Source organism: Chenopodium quinoa, unplaced genomic scaffold (genome assembly GCF_001683475.1).
Source record: "Chenopodium quinoa cultivar QQ74 unplaced genomic scaffold, ASM168347v1, whole genome shotgun sequence".
NCBI lineage: Eukaryota > Viridiplantae > Streptophyta > Magnoliopsida > Caryophyllales > Amaranthaceae > Chenopodium > Chenopodium quinoa.
This window is the reverse complement of record NW_018745177.1, coordinates 1,862,973-1,868,508: the sequence shown is the minus strand read 5'-3', so window position 1 is coordinate 1,868,508 and position 5,536 is coordinate 1,862,973. Positions and strand designations below refer to the sequence as shown.

Genomic DNA, 5,536 nt, shown 5'->3' with positions numbered 1-5,536 from the left:
CTCAGCTTTTTTGCTGACGTGTGTGTGTTTGTTTGTTCTGTTATTTGTGTTTGCGACCATGTTTTTTCTTATGGTGGCCCTGCGACGATCTGTTTAGAAATTTGTCCTTAATGGCGAGCTGTCAAGATTGTTTAAGAAAGTTGATCAAGTTATCGTAGCTAAAGGAGCTTAAGAGTTTCGATATGTAACACCCGGATATTTTACGATTTTATATAATATATTTTGTAGAAAAAAATAAATAAAGTAATTTTTAAAACCTATTTTATGTCTATTAGAACTTTTGTTTACGAACTATAAATTATTTCAACCCTAATAAAATAATTGTATTTTAGAAGAAAAAAAAAGGGGGAAAGCCGCAGCCGTTTTCCAATTGCCGTGAGATGTGCTAATCAATCCCAAATTTGTTTCTTCTTATAAACTATTATTTCATTCTCTAATATCCATTATCTTGACTATGGATTTAAATGATGATGACTTATATTGTGAGATCAATATAGAAGCTGTTGCAAATTGCAACGTCAGTTGATCTAACTTTGCCTTGAATATTGTTGTTTCATTGTGCTATGTCAAAGGTAATCACACGAAACTTTTATTGGAGTTGTTTGTGATATACTTTTGTATTATTATGTGCAAATACTATGATTTGCTGTTATTCGTATGATAATCAAGTTTTGTGTATATATTGGTTAATATGTCGTGATATATAATTTAATTGTCGTATTATTTTGTTATATTATTGATTATATTTATTGTGTTATAATTTATAGGGTTTTTAATGTTGTTTCTATAGGGAGTATTATATCGAGGTTTTAGGGTTCCTAATGCAGAGTATTATTTTTGGGTTGAGAATTGATTACATTTGGTAACTAGTATGATTGCCCTATAAGAGTTGAGATATACTACGATTGAATCGAGTTTGAATTGTTATGTTATTTGGAAATCTGTGCCATTGTTGAGATATTATTTATTAGTTGTAAATGATTATTTGATCGATGTATGAGATCAAAAGGGTGAGAATTATTATTTTGTTATTGATTTGAGGCTCGGCGTTATAGACCTTAGTCCTTGGCATGTTGGTAATGAGATAATGATCATGAGTTAAGAATGAGGTACAATCTTTATTATTTATTTTTCTATCACTACAAGAAAACCCATTTTTGGCTACAACTCTTTAGCAACGACTTAATTATTGTTGCTAATATTAATTTTAACAACGTCAATATCGTTGCAATATATTCATTTTCATTTCCCTCCATCAAAATTTCAAGCGCGGGCCATGTGAAAATTTGAGACTGCTTTCCACAACGATAAGTGTCGTTGCAAAATATATCTTAATTTTTTACAACGACCATATTTGTTGCAAATCTTTCTAATAATTAATGGTAACAACTTTAATCGTTGCTAAATATACCGCTTTTAATTGTAACGACAATGTTGTTGCTGTATTTATGACTACAAACCTAAAAAGTACAAAAATAATAATAAAAAATTGATAAAACAAAATAAAGTTGTACTGTATATTTTACTTTCCCAAACCCAGAACCTTTTATCCTTCTTCTTCCCCGCCTAACCCTTATTTCATCTCGCCACCCCAAATTTTCGCCACTCCAAAATTCAAAGCAACTACAAAATTATCCAAAACAACTACAAATTAAGCTTACTAAAATTATCTATTATTTCACCTCAAAAAAAATTATAAATTCTAAATAAATTACTTCTTAGCCCAAATTGCTTGAATCATTTGGTGCGATATAATTTTGGGAGTTAGTGTTTGTCTAAAAAAAAGGTAATTCTTGTGGGTATGAATTTTGACATTAGCTAGCTGTGATGATTTCTTCTTGGTACTACTCTAATAGCAAGTAACAAGAGGTTAGTTCTTTCTTTTTATTTTTTATTTTGTAGTCCTACAATCTCATACTCTACTCTGTATAAAAAAATGAATTTTTTTTCATATAATGTTAAATTGTGACCTATTATTTGACAATTACGGTAAATTAAGAAATTTGCTCTTTTTTTTTAAATTTTTTGTGGAAAAAATTAAGCTATTTGCTTGTAAATCTGAGTAACTGAGTTTAGGGGTAAACTATTGTGGAGTTGAATGTGATTTCTATCATATTTTTTGGGATATAATTTGGAGTAATAAATTACATGTTACTATTATAGTTAACATCTTTAGATACTCTTCTTATAGTTTTGAAATAATTTATTAGATATCTTGCATGTATTAGTCAATTGAACAATTTTTTAATTAAGGACTAGGTTCGATCTAGTACTACTACAGTTTAGAAGAGGTGGGTTGATTATGTGACTGTCATATTTGAAAGCAATGTCAAAAGCAACTTTCTATTTAATTATTGTTTGTAAAGTTAATAGATTACTTGTTTACTACATTGAATGATAATTTCTATTAGTTTTAATTTAATGGCTTTATTATTTATTTATTTTTTTGCAAATAATTTCTGTGCAGTATTTGCTTAGAGGTTGAGGTGTAGAACTAAGCCCATGTATGTCTTGTTATTGTTGTAATTGAGGTTTCTTTTAATTATTAAATTTTAAATGTGTATGTATATCTGTAAAATAAACTCACATATTCAATATTTTTGGGATTAACTATAGAAAAGTAGTATTTTACACTGTTAGAAAATAGCAAATTCGTCCATGTATCTAAAAAGGTTTCATTCACTAGATTTGATAGCAATTCAACTTAACCAAGATGAAAACTATTTTAGTTAAAGTAGGCCACTTTAACAAGTTTTCTTGTTTGATTTTACATTACATTCTTTTCCTTTACAGAGACACATAATTAGTAGCTAGCTGCTAGAAAATCGAAGTAACCAAAGGAGAAAACTTTTTGAGCTATAGCAAGCTATCTGGTTGGTAATACTCTTATCCTATTTCAAAGTTTTTTTTTATAAATTTTTTATTTTTAATTTTAATATTCATATGGTTCAAGTCAAAGTTGTGATTGTTTTATATATTTTAAATTAAGGCATGTTAGTATAATTAGGATTGTTTGTCATTTAAATGGATACTTATGTTATATTTGTATGATTGTACATAAATTATATGTATGCTATTTCATTGAACATTTTAGAATTTTTTTATCTTATTTATATTAATGTGAATTTAGGGAATGACTTTTGATAAGGAATGGATGAAAATAAATGATCGTTCACTTGTCGAGTACATAAAGGGTGTTGATAATTTCTTGAACTTTGCCTTTTCTAATGTCATAGAGGATGATAATACTGCCACTATTAGGTGTCCTTGTGATAATTGTCGTAATTTAGTGTATAAAAAAAGGTGTGATGTGAGGTTTGATTTACAAAGTCAGGAATGTATGAGTATTACACTATATGGGACCTTCATGGTGAAAAGGTAAGTAATTCTCCGAGTGGTAACAATAGTGGTATGGAAGATGGAGATGGAAATGGAATGGAAAGTGATGATAGTGGAGTTCATATGTTAGAAGATGCATTTGGGGTACCTGGTACGCAGGGGGATCATCTAAATGACTATGATTTTAATGAAGAACCAACTTGAGATGCAACAATGTTTTACCATCTTTTGAAAGAATATGAAGAGCCATTGACCTCTAATGGCACAACAATGTCAAAGCTGTCTTATATAGTAAGGCCGCTGCATTTGAAGGTTTTAAATAACTGGAGTGATAGCCCTTTTGATAGTTTACTGAAATTGCAAGGGGAAGCATGGGGAACTAATCATCCTGATTCATATTATGAGGTAAAGAAATTGATTTCCAATTTGGGTCTTGAGTGTGTGAAGATTGATGCTTGTAAAAATGATTGTATTCTTTATTGGAAACAAAATGAACATCTAGATAAGTGTCCTACCTGTAGCTTACCTAGATACAAGAATGTTCCTGAAGGTGCTTGTAATGGAACGAAAAAAGTGCCACACGAGGTGCTACGACACTTTCCATTGAAATCCAGATTACAAAGGTTATATATGTCAAGAAAGACCGCAAAAGATATGTGATGGCATAAAGAAGAAAGGGTGGATGATGAGGTAATGAGGCATCCAACTGATTCTGCTGCAGGAAATCATTTGATGAGGAGTATACTTCATTCTCCAGAGATGCACGCAATGTTAGACTTGGATTAGCTTGTGATGGTTTCCAACCTTTTGATAATTCTCAACATAGTATTTGGCCTGTTGTTCTTATTCCTTACAACTTACCTCCTTGGATATGTATGAAGCCTCATTATTTCATCTTATCTCTACTCATTCCGAGACCCACGAGTCCCGGAAGAAATATTGATGTTTATCTTCAACCTTTAATTAAAGAACTGAAGGACCTTTGGGAGTTTGGATATGTATGATGTTTTAATAAATGAGTATACTTATATCATGAAATACAATGTATGGCAACGACATTATTTTAGCAACAAAAAAAGTCGTTGTGTAAAACAGAGTTTTAGCAACGACAAAAGTTGTTGTCATATTTTTTGCAACGCCTACACGCGCAACGACCATGCAACGACAAAAGTCGTTGCTAAAGTGATTTTTTGCGACGACAAAGGTTTTTTAGCAACGACATTTTTTGTTGCCAAAAATGGATTTTCTTGTAGTATATGGTCCCCTACAGTGGGAATTGGCCCGTATGTGGTCTGGTTCAAGGTGTTTTCTGGTTATTGGGAGTATTCAAGTTTTTATACTTGTTGGTTTTATTCGAATTACCCATGTCCAAGGCTAGGTATAAAACAAAGAGCATGGCACACTTATGGGTAATATGAGTTAATTGAGTAAAAGTTCGTATTATTATTTGAGGTTGAGTTGATAAAGGTTATTTTTTTCAGAGTACAATGTGTAATGTAGTTTCGAACTACATTGTTTAATTGAGCTAGTATTGTCTATTATTTTATTATACTCTGTATTTTGATATGTGGTGATTACTCACCTTTTTGCTAACGTGTGTTTGTTTGTTTGTTGTACTACTTGTGTTTGCGGCCATGTCTTTTTCTTATGGTGGCCCTGCGACGATCTATTTTGGAATTTGTCCTTAATGGTGAGCAGTCAAGATTATTTAAGCAGGTTGATCGAGTGATTGTAGCTAAATGAGCTCAAGTGTTTCGATTAGTATGTTGTAACCAGTTTGTAAAGTTGTATAAATAGCTCACCTAGATTTATTGGGTTGTATTTATTGGGATTTGTAAGCCTTAACACTCGACATGTTGTTGAGTGTGGCGGTGATACCTCCGATTTAGGTGTATGCTGCCGCAATTTTATTTAAAGGTTGTCTATTTTCCCTTTATTTATTGTTTATTATCAGTTAGTAAATCGGGGGTGTTACACGATTAGTATGCTGTCACGAGTTTGTAAAGTTGTATAAATAGCTCACCTAGTTTATTGGGTTGTAATTATTGGGATTTGTAAGCCTTAACACTTAACAGGTTGTTTGAGTATAGCGGTGATACCTCCGATTTAGGTGTATGCTTCTGCAATTTTATTTAAAAGTTGTTTATTTTTCCTTTATTTAGGGTCTGTTCTCATTAACTGAATTCAGCTGAACTGA

General features: G+C 31.2%; 1 long non-coding RNA gene across 1 annotated transcript; it reads left to right on the top strand.

Annotated features, from left to right (window-relative positions):
- The first annotated feature begins 1,342 nt into the window (after window positions 1-1,342).
- On the top strand, window positions 1,343-5,301 carry LOC110710777. Its single transcript, XR_002509209.1, has 3 exons — window positions 1,343-1,869; window positions 2,794-2,877; window positions 5,038-5,301. It is a non-coding gene; the product is annotated as an uncharacterized LOC110710777 (long non-coding RNA).
- Window positions 5,302-5,536: the final 235 nt, after the last annotated feature.